We start from the raw sequence: 17,947 nt of genomic DNA, 5'->3' as shown, positions 1-17,947 counted from the left end.
GGCTTTCATGGTTCATGTAATTTCTTCCCCCCTTTTGTGATGTTAATCTTATTGTTTGAGACTCTTTCCTGCCACTTCAGTGCCATGTACACTCACTCAGTGACAGAGTGTGCAAGACAGTGTTTTGCTTTGGGTTTTTTTTTGTTATTTATTTATTATTATTATTTTAAATTTCCCAAATACGTTATTTTTTTTTTCTACTGTACAGCATGGTGACCCAGTTACACATATATGTACACATTTTTTTTCTCGCATTATTGTGCTCCATCATAAGTGACTAGATATAGTTCCCAGTGCTACACAGCAGGATCTCATTGCTGATCCATTCCAAAGGCAATAGTCTGCATCTGTTAACCCCAAACTCCCAATCCATTTAGATAGTGCTTCTTATGTTGTGGCCATTTCTTGGTTTGGGCCTCAACCTACCTTTCTGCATAACTGCATTCTGAATGATGGCGCCACCTCTCCTGTTCTCCCACCACAATGTGCAGTTATTTCAAGAATGCCCGCTGTCTTCCCCTGAGCTTTCCTGCTCCTGTGAGGTATCACCTCTAAGGTGATAAGCATAATGGCTTTGAAATATGTGTAAAATGCTCAAATGCCATTAATTCTTCTTACCCTCTCTTCTAAAGAGATGACTAAATAGTTTCTTCAATAGACATCACAGAAATTTTTGACCTAGGCTACATATGACCTAGCTGGGAAAATCCAGAAGGAAAGAAAAATGGCCAAAATTATATGAAAATAGAATCAGAAAAAATAGTAGGACAATAACAAACATTTATATTTTTTTCCCCCATATGTCAGTATACTGGAGAAAAGGATAAGGAAATATAGAGGGAAATTTAGATAACACTGAAGAAATATTAAGTATATGTAATAATTTTTAAAGAGCTGATAATGCATTTTTTATTCTCTCACCTTTATAGTAGTGATATAGTTGATATAGCTGAACTGAATCTTTCTCCAGGGAAATTTCTTCTGCAGTTTGCCTTTAGCTAAACCTGTTGGGAGAAACTGAACTAAAGTAACAGGCAGCTTCAGGAGGTTCATTACCTGTTGATCTTTGATTTAAACCCTCGTCAATGCTAACAAAAAAAAAAATCAGAATTAGTCCTTTTGGATCCATCTTTTTATTTAGAGGACTGATTTCATCATGCAAGATTGAAGTGGCATGAGTGATATCAATTGAGTGCTGAGATCTCTAATTCTATCAGAACCATTTTGCCACTCAGAGTCTCTAAATTATTTATGTGTGTGCAAGTTTACCGTAATACAAATCCTAGAAAGTGGAGTAGTATTAACTTTGTTTTTGTTTGTTTGTTTTGTTTTGTTTTTGGTCTCTTCCAATCTTTGTTAGCCTTTAATATTCCCTCTTTGGCATTCGATTTTATTGCTTGAATACTTAATTTGGAAAACTGATTTTAAATTCTGACTGCTTTAATTTGGTAAATAGATACACCTTTTCATTGCTTTCACACTGTCCAAGTTTGAAGAATTTGGTTTGTGTAAGCCAGAGCTGCCTGAATGTTTCCAATCCTATTCAATAAACAAAGTATGCCCTATTTAATTATAATGCCATGGAAACTAAGTATTTTTCAACCTTCAGTCTTTTACATGATCCCTTCTAAACCACATTATAAGTATAGTGAAGATAATAATAGCGATACTGATGTATTTAGGTTTGGTTCCTTTGCTTACTAAAATACTAATATTTAGTATTTTAAGTATTAAAGAACAGAAAATAAAATCTGTTGAATACAGTTAATAAGATTTAATTCTATTATTTCTATAAAACATAGGATCATGTAGAAGTGCAAAAGAAGGAGCGATTCCTTGTCTATAGAGATTAAGGGATAGAGTGAATAATTTATGATTTATGAAAGTGTATCTACAAAGAAAAAAAGACTCTTTTGGTTGTGGTTGACTACATTTAAGACACAAAGAAGCATAAAGGGACACTTTCATTTGCATATTATCTCTTAGCCTGTATGAATGTTAACGTTAACTTATAGTCTTAGATGGCAATATAGACAAATGTGCCCATCAGTTTTAAATTTTTGAAAAATGCTTTTGTGACTTCTAAACTTTTGCTGTCATTAAGTTCTGATAATTTACTTTGTCCACATTTTGTACAGTATATTGCTTCTCTGATGAAGAATCCTTATTTTATTTTATTATTATTATTTTGTCCATGCCTATGTCCTGCAGAAATTATGGGGCCAGGGATCAAACCCAAGCCACAGCAGTGACATTGCCAGATCCTTAACCCACTGAGCCACCAGGGAACTCAAGAATCATCATTTTAGAGATGAGAAAATTGAGAGTCAGATAACAGACAGTATAAATATTGATTAAGAGCCTGGACTCTGGAGCAAGACCTCCTGTTTTCAAATCCTGGCTTTGCTAATCACCATCTGAGTGAATTGCTATCATTTTAATTACTGTGTGACCATATAGATTGTCCATATCAATCCTGGATCAGAGTTTTTAATTTCCTGTCTGTTGCTATGCAACCACAAGCGTGCTCTCCTATCTGTTGATAGGTTCATTTGTGCTGCATTTTAGATTCCAGATATATGAGATATCATATGGTATTTGTCTTTCTCCTTCTGACTTCATTTAGTGTGAGAGTCTCTAGTTCCATCCATGTTGCTGCAAGTGGCATTATTTTGTTCTTTTTATGGCTAATATTCCATCATGTATATGTACCACATCTTCTAATCCATTCATCTGTTGATAAACATTTAGGTTGTTTCCATGTCTTGGCTATTGTGAATAGTGCTGCAATGAACATAGGCGTGCACCTATCTTTTTGAATGAAAGTTTTGTCTGGATATATGCCCAGGAGTGGGATTGCTGGATCATATAGTAGTTCTATATTTAGTTTTCCGAGGAGCCTCCATACTGTTTTCATAGTGATTATACCAATTTACATTCCCACCATCAGTAGAAGAGGGTTCTCTTTTCTCCACACCCTCTCCAGCATTTGTTATTTGTAGACTTACTAATGATAGCCATACTGACTGGTGTGAGGTGGTACTTTATTATAGTTTTGATTTACATTTCTCTAGTAATTAATGATGTTGAGCTTTTTTTTTTTTTTTTCATGTGCCTATTGGCCATCCAAATGTCTTCTTTAGAGAAATGTCTGTAGGTTTTCTGCCTATTTTTCAATTGGGTTCTTTGTTTTCTTTGATGTTGAGTTGTATGAGGGGCATGTGTGAATTTTAGATCTTTCCTTGCACAGAGGGTCACCTGCATGTCAGCTGATAACTGGTACAGAAGAAACCAAGTCTAAAACTAAGGAACATTTAATTCATATTCACTAGAATGAATACACATATCTATATCTATATCTAATTTGTATCTCTGTCTACCTATCTATCATATTCTTTTTATTCTCATTTGCACTTTTGTTAAACCTTATACCATTCTCCATTTTGGGCTCTTTTTTTAAAGGTTTTTAGCTTGTATTTTTAGCTGTATAGGTTTTTTTTTTCCCCTATGCTAAATTCTGTAGCAAGTTTTCTCTTTTCCCTTGTTTGGGGACCAGTACCATGCCATACAGTTTTTGTGTAGCTGTGTATGGTTTTGAATGCAAGTTGCAGAAAACTCAGGTGCAAATTGACTGGGGAAAAAAAAGAGAGTATTTATGGTATCATTCAAAAAGCAGTTCACAGGGCAACTTAGGGAAAGGTCTGCCGGAGTCTCATCTCTGCTTTGCATGTTGGCTTGATTGTCAAGATCATAGCAAGATGATTATAACTGTTGCAGGCATTGCATCCAATAAAGTAGACCCAATAAAGTAGACTAAAGGGAGCATCAGCTGGTCTTGTATCTGTATGGCATTTTTTTTTTTTTTTTTTGCTTTTTAGGGCCGCACCCATGGCATATGGAAGTTCCCAAGCTAGGGGTCAAATTGAAACTACAGCAGCTGACCTATACCACAGCCACAGCAATGTGGGACCTGAGCTGTATCCGCAGCCTACACCTCACTGCAACGCTGGACCTTAACCCACTGAGCTAGGCCAGGGGTTGAACCAGCAACGTCATGGTTACTAGTTGGATTTGTTTTCACTGCACCACAATGGGAACTCCCCGTATGGCATTCTTAAGGCAAGAAAATCTTTCCCAGAAGTCTCCTTACAGTTTTCCTGTTTCTCATTGGCCAGAACTGTGTCATATCTCAAACTCAACTTATGGTTAGCAAAAGACAGTTGAATTACCAATGTTTGACCAAGAATAATAATTTGGGCTGGAAAATTGTTTTCTGCAAAGGGCCAGAGAGTAAGGTAATTTTGTAGGCCACATGTTCTCTTTTGAGAACTAAACTCTTTGCATATAAACTCTGTATATAAACAGTATGTAAATGAACCACCATGGCTATATTCCAATACAACTGTACTTATTGATACTGAAACTTGAATTTCATATAATTTTCACATCTCATAAAATATTCTTTTTGTATTTCCCTTGCCATTTAAAGATAGGAAAACTAGTTTTAGCTCCCAGGCTGTACAATATTCTATACTTGTAACTTAAATAATATTGTACATCGACTATACTTCAATTAATAAATAATTTTTAAAATGATGTACCAGAAAAAAAAAAGAATGACAGACGGATTTGCCCCGTGGGCCATTGTTTGCCAATACTGAGCTATCCCTTGGCTATTTTGACCAAGGAAATTCTAATCCTGATATTCATACATGTCATAGGAACTTCCTTTTTCATACAATTTAGATAATAAAGAATATTCATTTTTCTTCTCTGAAACCACTTTTGGAAAAAAAACTCCACAGGATTTTTTTTGCTTTTATTTGGTTATTTATTTTTGGGAAATACATCTTTCTTTTGAGAGAATTTTTTAAGTTCAAGTATAGTTGATTTACAATGTTTCAGGTATACAGAAAAATGATTGTTATACCTATATTTATAGCTATTCTTTTTCAGATTGTTTTCCATTATAGGTTATTGCAAAATGTTAATTATATAGTTCCCTGTGCCATGCAATAATAGATCCTTGCTGTTTATCTATTTTGTATGTAGTGGATTTTGTTTGTATTTTTCATTTCCTGCTTTGATTTATAGATAAGGATACACACACAGAGAAACATCATTACAACTTGTGTAAGAGGAATATAGGAAAGTATTAGAAACTATAAGAGGCAGATCTTGGGACTTAATTTACACAGTAATTCAGAAGACTTTCTATAAAAAAGTACCATTTAAAATCAGAAGGATGAATATGCAAAATGTGTGTGTGTGTGTGTGTGTGTGTGTGTGTGTCGAGAGACTATTCTAAAAAGAGGGCATAGCAAGTATTAAGGCCTCCAAGCCTGAAAGACCTTGGGCTTTAAATTCCAGTGTATCTGAATCAGCGTCGTCAATGATCAGGGAGAGATAAGAAGTGGTACTTTTTTATTCTTTTGAGCAAAGCCTTAGTTCCAGGCACTTGGCTAGATACTTGAGATGTGAACATAATAACCCAGTCTTTCTCAATAACTTTACAGTTCAGTGAGGAGTGATAGACTACAGCATAATGTACTGGATGCCATGTAGAGATATGTGTAAGGTGCTGTGGATCCCTTGAGTAAAGGAAAATCTCTCCCTTTTGGGGGGTTCAGTGAAGGCCTCCCAGGGGAGGTCATATTTAATACATCTGAACTTTGCTGTAAGATCTTCCTTGAATAGTAACAGCTGGTTCCTTTGGCTTCATTATTGAGCCCCTCAGCAGATAATCTGTATTTTTTTCTTGTTATTTTGTAGTTGATCATGCATATCTTTGTAACCATTCTTGCCCCTCATTTGTATTGGGGTTTTAATTAGATCATGAGGGCCTGCAGAGTAAGAATTCTCTCTTATTTTGATACAGGGGGAGGGTATGCAGAGATAGAGAAGAAGACTTAGTTTAATAATTAAATGAAAATATGGGATTAATGAAGAGTAAAACTTATGGGAAAGAACCAGCAAAAGAGTGGATGAATGATTCTCTGTTGGCCAATACTTGGTTAATGGTGGAATGTGATCAAGTTGTTATGCAGCCAGGTAACAATGTTCTCATTGCTGGATTCATGTATTTATCATGGAGAACTATTAAAGGGCAATGAGAAGTATGTGCTAAAAAACAATGACAGGAAATCGGGTGGTTTGGAATTTAAATAACAGTAGCAAGATCCTTAAAAATCTCTTCCATGAAAAATTAAAAAAGAATATGGAAAGAGTAGTCAAACAAATACTGAGTTTGCCTATTAAAGAGGTATAATTTTACCAACAAAAGAACAAACAGGCGTTTTGTTATTACAACTGATTATTGATTGTGAACTCTGTGTGTGCTGTCGACACTGTTTGATTGCCCCACTTATTATAATGGCCAGTATTGCTATATTCTGAGCAATTATGCATGACCAAGAAAACGATGTTTAGCAGCTACACATGGGAAACTTAGAGTAAAATAAAATGCTCAAAAAGTGTGGGTGCTTAATATTAAACAAAGCAATTGTATTCTGAAATATTAAAAAAGAAATAATTTTATTAGTATATGGAGTTATTTAGAATTTTTAATTTTTTTATTATTATTATTTTTTGTCTTTTTAGGGCCACTCTCATGGCACACGGAGCTTCCCAGGCTAGGGGTCTAACTGGAGCTGTTGCCACGCCAGATCCGAGTCACGTCTGCAACCTACACCACAGCTCGCGGCAACACCGGATCCTTAACCCACTAAGTGAGGCCAGGGATCAAACCCACAACCTCATGGTTCCTAGTTAGATTCGTTTTGCTGCGCCACAATGGCAGCTCCCATAGAATTTTTTATATTTTTTATAGAATGAAGAAATATATTATTCACTATGAATATTTTGATGAAAGCTTGTATAACTAAAAAGTAATCCTACAATTTTAGGTAATTAATTATAGCATTAAAAATAAAGCACAACAGTAAATCTGGTTAATGGATAGATGTGAAAATATTTACATTATGATAGTAATTTAAATGCATAAATTTATACAATAAATTAAGGACATGTTTGTTACCTTAAATAAAAAACTTTATACTTGCATAGATAAGTTTGCAGACATTATTACTGTATAGTATTTTCTTTTTAACTTCATGGAGGTGGAAAACTAAGTATAAATTGGACTTTGCTGAGTCTATAACTGTGATTTTTATATAAAATTGCTATTTTCTAATGTCCTTGGCAATAAGAATAGTTGATTTAAAAGTTTAAGTTGGGAGTTCCCTTGTGGGTTAAGTGGGTTAAGGATCTGGTGTTGTCACTGCAGTGGCTTAGACCACTGCTATGGCACGGGTTTGATCTCTGGCCTGGGAACTTCCACATGCTGCAGGCACTGCCTAAGGAGAAAAAAAATAATAAAAATAAAAGTTTAATTTGTCTAATGACAACTATTCTGAACTAATTGCTGATAGTAGACATTAGGTCATGACTTCCTTTTTGGTATCTCTTTGCCTTAGTGTTGATTTGTCAGAGCCACATGCTAGCAAAACTGGCTTTAATTAATAAAGCACCCCAGGAAGACTCCAAAGTTTACTTCTGATTTCTGTCAGTTTTGTTTTTGTTTTTTTAACAGAGCTGACCCTAAGATATGTTTGCTGTTGAATGCTATTTTTAAAAGTCTGGTATCTACTTTGCACTTTAGACCTCTAGAATCTTAGTTTTAGTTTTGTAATTTCTATGTAGTATGGCTTCTGCGGGAGTCAAGAATTGTTTTAACAGCTCTTAATAGAGTTGTCAGCTTCTGTTTATTTATTTGTGTATTTGTTTACTTATCTACTTATTTATTTGAATTGAGTGCTTGTTTTTAATTTAGTTGACTAAAATTTTTATTATTGACTAATCTATCTTTAAAGTTACTTAGTTTTCAGTGACTAAGTGTTTATACTCTCCTTTTTTTTTTTTGTCTTTTTAGGGCCACACTTCTGCCATATAGAGGGTCCCAGGCCAGGGGTCAGATTGGAGCCGTAGCTGCCAGCCAATGCCACAGCCACAGCAATGCCAGATCCGAGCTGCGTCTTCGACCTACACCATAGTTCACAGCAATGCAGGATCCTTAACCCACTGAGCAAGGCCAGGGATTGAACCCATGTTCTCATAGATACTAGTCGGGTTTGTTAACCACTGAGCCATGATGGAAACTCCTCTTCTATTTTTAATCAATTAAAAAGAGGAAAACTGAGAACAGAATTTGTTATTTTGGTTAAAGAAAGATTATTATTTGAATTGACTTTTTCTGAAACAAAAACAAAAACAAAACTGAGAAAGGGAGATAAAAATATTTTTTAAAGTTTTTAAAGAAATAAACAAAGTTGAAAAAAAGTAGGAAGAGATTACCAGACCAAAAATGAAGAGAAACCCAAAGAAAAGAACACAGTGAAATAAACAATCAGGTGAGATGAATTTAGCTGTGAGTGAGGGACTTTGTTCAATCCTGGAAATGTTGAGCTTTCCTTTCTGTGGCTTTTTGGAACAAAGGGGACATAAATAAAGCCCAGTAGATATATAAGGTGAGAGTACACAGGACCTTCATCATAATAAACTGGCATTCTAAAGGCTGCACTTGAAAAATGAAGCCTGAGTTGCAGTCATCTTTTTTGTTCAGGAGGCCTCAAGCCTTGGATTTAGTTTAAGGTCCTGTATTATGCACTTGATATGCTCCTTTCTGGAGCCATCTGCCTTCATCTTAGACTTCAATTTATTCTTAGAAATATTTTTTTCAAGTACTATTAGGTACCTCAGGAAACAAAACACTAAGAATGAGAACTGGCAGAAAAGACAACTGAAATAGACTATAAAGAGGTCAGATTAGCATTAGCCAGCATTTAATATAATACAAGCATGCTTATCATGTTTAAAGAAATAACAAGTCTGGATTTATTTTCAGGGAACAGGAGAACATAAGATAGCTTTTTGAAAAGAAAAAAAAAAAAAAGAACCAACTCTAGAAATGGAAAAAGCAATAACTCGGTAAAAAGTACAACCTCAACAAATGGACTTAGTAGCAGAGAAGAAAAAGATACATAAAGAATTAATGAACTGTAAAACAGGTCATAAGAAATTATCCACAAGTCAGAAAGAAATTTTGTAAAAGATGGAATATATTAAAGAGAAAGAAGATGATGGTTGGATGTAGGAGAATGTTTAATATATGTTTCCTCTGAGTCCCAAAAGGAGAGGGAAGGGAAAATGGCTGAAAATTTTCTGGAACTGATAAAATACACTAATCTGCAAATTCAGATACACCAGAGAATCCTGTGAGAGATAGACATAAATCCTCATCTAGATACAATATAGTGAAATTTCAGAAAATTGAAAACAAAGAAAAATTCTAAAAGGGAGCCAATAACATTATTACTCTCAAAGGATAAATGGGTAGATTGATCACACTGACTTTTTTAGAGACTTTTTTTTTTTTTTTGGAGCAGTTTTAGTTAGGTTCACAACCAAACTGAGAGAAAGATATAGAGATTTCTCATGGACTTTGTGCCCTAGCACATGCATAGCCTCTCCCATTATCAACGTCACTCACCAGAATGGTACATTTGTTACCAAAGATGAACTGGCATTGAACATCATAATCACCCAAATTTCATAATTTATCTTAGAGTTTAGTCTTGGCTTGTACATTCTATGGGTTTGGATAAATATAATGACATATATCCATTGTTATAATACCATATGGAGTATTTTCACTGCTTTAAATATCCTCTGTGCTCTGCCTGTTCATCCCTTTTCCCCAAGTCCCTGGTAACCACTACTTTTTTTTCTCTTTTTTTTAGTGCCACACCTGTGGCATATGGAAGTTACCAGGATAGGGGTCAAATCGGATTTGCACCTGCCAGCCTATGCCACAGCCACAGCTATAGTGGATCTGAGCCGAATCTGCAAACTATGCTGCAGCTTGCAGCGACGCTGGATCCTTCAACCCACTGAGCAAGGCCAGGGATCAAACTTGCAAACTTATGGATACTAGCCAGGTTCTTAACCTGCTGAGCCACAATGGGAACTCCCACCACTGCTCTTTTTATTGTCACCCTAGATTTGCTTTTTCTGGAATGTCGTATATTAGGAATTATACAGTATGTAGCCTTTCATATGGCTTCTTTCACTTATTAATAGGCATTTAAGACTTCTCTATATCTTTTCATAGTATGATAGATCATTTCTTTTTAGCACAGAATAATATTTCATTGTCTGGATGTACCACAGTTTTCTTATTCACTCATTTATGGGAAGACATCTTGGTTGTGTCCAACTTTTGGCAGTTTTGAATAAAGCTGCAACTTGCATCTTTGTGTGGGTTTTTGTGTGGACATAAATTTTCAACTGCTTGGATAAATATCAAGGAGAGTAGTTTCTGGCTCCCATGGTAGGAGTTTGTTTAGTTGTATAAGACACTGTTGAAATGTCTTCCTAAGTGACTGTAACATCTTGGGTTTCCACCAACAATATATGAGAGTTCCTGTCGCTCTGCATCTTCTCCAGCATTTGGTCTTATCGGTGTCTTGGATCTTGGCCATTCTAATAGGTGTGTAGTGGTATCTTATTAATTTGCATTTCCCTGATGACATATAATGTGGAGCACCTTCTCAGGTGTTTATTTGACATCTGCCTCTCTTCTTTGGTGAAGTGTCTCTTAAGGTCTTTGGCTCACTTTTAAACCAGCTTAGTTTCTTCTTGAATTTTAAGAGTTCTTTGTGTATTTCGGATAACAGTCCTTTATCAAGATGTGTCTTTCGTAACTATTTTCTCTTGGTCTGTAGCTTATCTGCTAGTTCTCTTGACAGAGCAGAGGTTTTAAGTTTTAATGAAGTCTAGTTTTCAATTGTTTCTTTCATGAATCTTGCCTTTGGTGTTATATCTAAAAAGCCATCATCATATCCAAGGTCATTTAGATTTTATCCTATGTTATTTTCAAGGAGTTTTATAATTTTGGTGTTTTACATTTAGTTTTATATTTTTTTGGGGGGGGAGTGGGTGGTGGGAAACGCCTGTGGCATGTGGAAATTCCCGGACCAGGTATCAAACCCGTGCCACTGCAGTGACGCCGGTAACCCACTGTGCAACAAAGGAGCTCCCACATTTAGTTCTGTAATCCATTTTGCACTAATTTTTGTGATGGGTGTAAGATCTGTGTTGAGATTTATTTTTTTGCTTATCTGGTTTCTTCAGCAGCATTTGTTGGAAAGATTGTCTTTTCTTCATTGTATTGCCTTTGCTCCTTTTTCAAAGATTAGGTGACAGTATTTATGCAGAGTCTGTTTCTGCCTCTCTATTCTGTTCCATTGATCTCTTTGTCAATTTTTTTTTTTTTTTGGCCAGTGTCACACTGTCTTGATTACTATAGCTTAACAACCATTCTTAAAGTTGGGTAGAGTCAGTTCTCTAACTTTGTTCTCCTTCCAAATTGTGGGCACTGACTTTTCAATAGCAGCAGTTGAAGCCAAAGGGAGTGAAATGGTATCTTCAATATATGAAAGGAAAAGGTTTCCTGACCTGGAATCCTATGCTTAATAGAAATAATTTCATCAGTGGAGTAAAGTAAAAGTGTTTCAGAAAAATGAAAAGCTGAAAAAATTATTAAGTACATAGTGAGTAAATCTAAATAACTATTGATAGAATGAGACAATAATTATCATCATTCTCATAATATCTTATTTAAGAATGTATAGAATTAAAAAATACAGCAATAGCATTATGGTATAGTGGGGAGTGAAATGTGTTAAAATGTATTAGTGAGTGACAGTAGGGGAAATTAGAATGAGGAAAAAAAATCAATCTAATGTAAATTATAAAACAGAAAAAGAAGCAGCATAGGCAGGGGGAAAAAAGCACAAAATAAGATAGTAGATTTATAAATTAATTACATTAAATTTAATTAGGCTAAATGACCCAGTTTAAAAAAATAAATATTTTGAAGTGGAACTAATTATAATGAAATATATTTCATTATTCAAATATTCAGTTGAAATATTAATGAAATCCAGATCTATACTGTTCAAGAGATGCACATCTTAAACATAAGGATACAGAAAGGTTAAAAGTGAAATATTAGTAAAAGATAACCCATAGAAGAGAAAGCTAGTTTCTCCTGATTAGTATTAGGCAACACAGGCATTAAGGCAAGAAATATTGCTAGAGTTACTTCATAATCATAACATTTCCAATCACAGAGAAGACATAGCAATTTAAATTTGTATATACCTAATAATATAGCCTCAATATATATGAAACAAAATTGACAGAACTACATGGAACAATAGATGAATTCACAGTCAGAGTGAAATTGCCAGAATTCGCAGAATACAAGCACGCACAAAAATCACCAAGAATACAGAGCAGGGAGTTCCTGTCGTGGTGCAGTGGTTAACGAATCCGACTAGGAACCATGAGGTTGCGGGTTCAGTCCCTGCCCTTGCTCAGTGGGTTAACGATCTGGCGTTGCCATGAGCTGAGGTGTAGGTCACAGACGCGGCTCGGATCCCGCGTTGCTGTGGCTCTGGCGTAGGCCAGCGGCTACAGCTCCGATTCGACCCCTAGCCTGGGAACCTCCATATGCCGCGGGAGCAGCCCAAGAAATGGCAAAAAGACAAAAAAAAAAAAAAAAAAATACAGAGCAGTTAAATGTGATTAACAGTCCAAACCTAATGAACCTATTTGACCATTATGCTCCCAAAGTGCACTTTACATATTCCTTTAAACACCCCCAGAACATTAACAAATATGGATTCTGTCCTGGATGATAAAACTCATTCAACACATTTCAAAGAGTTAAATTATGTAGGATATATTATCTGACCACAATGCAAGTAAGCTAGAAATCAGTAACAATAGGTAGATTAAAAAATTCTTTCTTTTTTTTTTTTTTTTTGTCTTTTCAGGGCTACACCCGCAGCATATGGAGGTTCCCAGGCTAGGGGTCTAATTGGAGCTACAGCTGCCGGCCTATGTCAGAGCCACAGCAACGCCAGATCTGAGCCTTGTCTGTGACCTACACCATAGCTCACGGCAACGCCAACCTACTGAGTGAGGCCAGGGATCGAACCTGCAACCTCATGGTTCCTAGTCGGATTTGTTTCCACTGTGCCGTGATGGGAACTCCAAGGTAGATAAAAAAAACTCTATGCTGAAATTCATTCAGTTTCTCAAATAAGCCAAGATAATTTCCCCTCCTCCTGGAATGTTTTCCTGTCATTTCCCCCCATGTTAGTTCCTCTCAGCATCTGGTCTCAGCTAAAATTTCATCTCCTAGAGAGGAAATCAACCCAAAGTAGTATTCCCTGATCAAATCCATGATGACCTCCTGGTTAACTCAGTGCCTGATTCTTGTTTGTTTTGTTTACTTAGATGAGGGGGTTATTGCTTATTTGCCTGGTTAGTGGTCCTTGAATCCTCTATAGTGCAGATTTTTTCCGTCACTGTCACGTCTGTGTGCCCAAACGTGAGCTCGGTGTCTGGCATACAGAGGCCACGTGAGAAGTATTTATTGAGAGGATGAAAACAAACGTTTGCATAATTTTCTTCTTATTGAATGGAGGTGAGAGAAATTTAGCAATACACATGATAGCATCTTCAAAGCCATGAAAAATTATAGGAAGCCCTTTAATTTCTTCATTCCAGAGGCTTTGTGGGGAATGTAATCAAATTTTGACATAATATTATGAGAAGTCTTAAGTTCGGGGGTAATTTCATTCTTAATTTCCAGACTTAATGTGTTTAACATTTTAACCTCGATGTTTCATTTAGCATAGCTGTAGAAAATTCTACTTAATTGGCCCCCTAAGGGGTAAAATTGTCTGAGACTAGGAAAAAGTGATGTATTTTAACAAATATTTTGTCCCAAAATACAAGTACAGCTGTATTTAATGAGACTCAATCTCCAGTCTTACAGAGTGCATAAATTCTTCTCTTTCTGTCTGCCCCTGGCATCCCCTTCCTCTCCCTTATCTTCTCCTTTGTCCTCTGCTTCCATTAATCCTACTACTTTTTTTTTTTTGAAATTACCAACATAAATAAATGATTTAGAAGTTAAGCCACTGGAGATAGATCTTTCGGTTTATGATGTTATCCTTAACTGTAGCATAAGAAGAAAATAATTTTGGCCAGATTCTTTTAGTAGCATCCTGTATGTCACCCTCTGATATTATCCAGGCTGGAGATATATATTCCAAACTTACTGAATTGGCTAGTTGGGTTAATCTATACCGATGATGCTCATCACTGGCCATACATTGGAATCACCCCAATGCTCTTAAAAAATACTGATGCCCAGGCCTTTCCCCAAGAGATTCTGATTTGATTGATCTGGGTTCTATGCATGGGTATTTTCAATGATTGTTAGGTGCAAGCAGAGTTAATAATCAGTGATCTACAGTTTGGCTACCCAAAGTGTGATCACTGGACCAACAGCATCAGTATCACTGGGGAGCTGACAAGACATGCAGAATCCCAAGCCCTACTCCAGATCTGCCTAATCAGGATCTTCATTCATATAAGATCCACATGATTTGAGAAGCACTCATCTGTAATTTCCATTGGCTTTGTTAAAAAAAAAAAAAAGTATCAGCTGAACTTGAGACTAAACCTGTACACTTATGCTGCCATAACAGCTTGAGTTAGATTTTTCTACCAAGAGGTAGATATTTGTTCCTAAACCTGTTTATGGCAACTCTAGTTGTATTATAATTGTAATGTTATTGAAATGCCCTGAATGCATGTACATACATAATATGCAAGCCGATGATATATGAATGTGAGAAGAAATAAATTTTCTTCTGATAAAAATTAAGTTGAGTTGCTTTGGAAAAAGAAGATAAACCCAAACTGCTAAAAAATATACTCTTGGATTAGATGTCAGTAAGACAACTGTTAAATGTTATGAAAGAAAACAGGATAAGAACAATCACTCTTCAGATTGCTTGGCGAGTATCTATCTTGTTTCACTTCAAACAAACAAAAACTTGGATGTTGTGGGAGACACATTTTAAATTTTATTTATATAATCAAGATTACAATGAAGACAATCAAAGAATCCATACGCAAGAAAAGTGTTCTACTTCCAACATGTTTGAATGCATGTGGATGTGTTTTTGATTATAAAGTGCTTAAGGTACATATTTACCGCTGTCTCTGATTTCTCACTTTAACGAATCTTATTCAATGGACCAACTATCTCTTCAGGTAATATGTAATAAGGAGGCTTCTACTGAATATCTATGTGACTGTCCCTATTTGAATATTAATTGTATTTTTTCTTTTCCTAGTTCTTTTTTCTCTGCATAGTAAAATCCTTTTCAAGCTTAGCTGTACCTCGGCAGCTTTAAAAATTAAGAGGCCCAAGTCCTACCCCCTCTGAGCTTCTTATTATTATGCAGCTGGGCATAGAGTTTTCAGTGTACTTTGAGTGATTTTAATATGCATCCACAGTTGAGAACTGTTGGCCCAGTAGATGGGGAGTATATAAATTGGTTATAAAATCAATGTCTCATAAATCATCCCAGCTTATGAAGGTATCCTGACTAGATGTTCTTTAGGATCTGGGTTCTAAGCATGTTATTATGATTATTATTCTATTCTATTCAATGAATGTATCATGAGCACTATATCTGTGGTTTAAATCACATCAAAGTGTTTCTTCCTCAGGGCTCATTTTTAAATGTTCCTCCCCTGGGAAGCATTTCCAGTTAAAACCTTAGAAGACTTTTTCTTCCTCTGAGTTGCTGGAGTTCCTTGTGCATGTGCTCATCTGTTTCCCCTGCTAAGCTGCATGCTCCTTGAAGGCAGGAAGGTGCCTTCCTGGTACAGCGCCTGGCTGAAAGAGGTTATCCTAGATGCTTCTTATTTCCGCCAGATATTGCCACTCTCACTGCGAGTTTTTATGAAATTATTTTGCTTTTCTCTTGTTTAACGTTTTGTTGCTTTCTGCTTTCATTTCTCCTGCTCAGTCTTGATTTATACTTTACAATCTTTCTGTCCCCCACTGCTTCCTCTGCATGTCTTATTCTACATGGAGCTGGCTCCCTTTAACCTTGTGCTTCTTTTCCTTTGGCTCATCTGTTTTGCATAATAGGAGGAGTTATGAATATACCCCCTCAGGAAACTGTATTTAAAATATGCCCAAGAGAGTTACCCTCCCCCACACCCCCACTCCTCACCCCCCGCAACCTAATTTTTTCTTTGTTTTGCCTGTACACAGAGGATGTTTTAATGATTCTTTCAGGGTCTTATAATTTCTTAATTGAGCCCTGAAATGTGGTTTATAATGAAAAGGATCATGCTTTACAATTCACAAAGCATTTTATGTTCAACATCTTTGTCATTATAACAGTGAAACATACACATGTCTAAAAGGTGCAGGTCATTTTGGGAAAATGTTCCTTAAAGTTAAACTGAAGATTAGGTGGTCAAATGGTCAAATTTTGACTGAGCTCACTGGATTCTTAGTGGTAAGAAAAGATACTCAGAAGGTCTATCAGATGAATTCTAGTCATGGCTTTGACATGGCAGTGTGTGAACTTTTCCTTATTATGTTATACATTATATTTTCTTTGTAAATTATAAAACCTGTCACCACATGTGTGTTCACATTGTCACTTTAATATTCATGTCAATACATGAATACTGTGTCCTTCTCTAAATCTTTATCTATGCTCATTAAATTTGTTTTTCTTATCCCCAGGAGACTAAAAGAATTATTTGCATTGCTTTTTTTTTTTTTTTTAGGAATGCCTTCTATGGTATATAGGCTACGGTCAAGAATAAAGCCGGTGATAGAAAGGTAGCTTAATGAAAAGAATTTTAGCATCTATCCTAGTTATAATTTAAATGTATATAATTAAGTTAGGAGCAAAAGTACTGAATTCTTCCTTCCAGCTATAGACTTGGCCTTTTGGCTATGATCTTCTAAATTGCATTCCCAGTATCTAGCCTTCTACCCAAAGGCTGATCTGAGTAGAGTGTTAGAAATTTTGCTTTTGTTCTATTCTGGAAGTTATTTTTATCTTCCTTTGCCTCCTACTCCTTCACTACTGCTAGTTTTATAGTATTTCAGGGTCTGTTCTCTTTTTGGAAGAACAGGCTACTGACCTAAATTAAGGCCCCCCAGGAGAAGCACTCTTTGGTCCTTTAGAAGCCCAAGGACATGATATGTATATAGGATGGGAGAGATGAGTTGTTCATCTCTCCTCATGATCTCATTTACTAACACTCTTATATTACTTTGGCAAACAACTAAATTCCCAAACAATTAATGAGATTTAGTTAAAGGAGGCAATCATGTATAATTAATGAATTTGTGAATTATTTAAACACTGAAATTTTGATCACTTAATAGCGTTGGCTCATAAAAAGTGGTTTTATGTAGAGGAAGAAGAAAGTTTTGTCATTAAATTGCCCAAGCAGGCTTCCCTTTTATGTTGCCTTGTATTATTCATGTTAATAAGTTACTGCTCTGACAGTAGCCAGTTACTTTTTCATTAATTTGTAGACAGACCTGTTTCCATTTCAAGTGCTCCTGCTCTACTCCAGTGGAAAGTACGCTGCTATTTCACAGAAAGGGCAAAATATTTCTGAGACCCAATTTATAGAACTTTCATTATAAGAGGCAGAAATCAAAGGATAAGGCCAAATATGAAGGAAATGTGAAGATCAGAGAGGTCAGTTTTCTTGTTTTCAGGCTTTTCATCAAGCAGAGAGCTGGAAGAGAACTTAAAAAAAAATCAACAAATCTTTAGAGTTTATTATCCATGGTCAGTGCTAGGTGCTAAATATAAGATCCAGAGGCAAATAAGACACTGTTCCTGCCTCATGCAGGAAAGATAAAAAAGTGTACAACCAACTAGAGGACAGGAAAAATGAGTTCAGTGCTCTAATAGAGATTTAAGCTTCATAGAAGAGGGAAAATTAATTTATAGTACTTAGTCCTCAAAAC

At 35.8% G+C, this 17,947-nt stretch overlaps 1 protein-coding gene across 4 annotated transcripts in view; it reads left to right on the top strand.

Moving 5' to 3' along the window:
• Window positions 1–17,947, top strand: part of NELL2 (neural EGFL like 2) — a 388,134-nt gene that overhangs the window by 170,356 nt on the left and 199,831 nt on the right. The gene's annotated exons all lie outside the window — the stretch shown is intronic.

Source organism: Phacochoerus africanus, chromosome 7 (assembly GCF_016906955.1).
Source record: "Phacochoerus africanus isolate WHEZ1 chromosome 7, ROS_Pafr_v1, whole genome shotgun sequence".
NCBI classification, from domain to species: Eukaryota; Metazoa; Chordata; class Mammalia; order Artiodactyla; family Suidae; genus Phacochoerus; species Phacochoerus africanus.
This window is presented reverse-complemented; position numbering and strand designations above follow the sequence as displayed.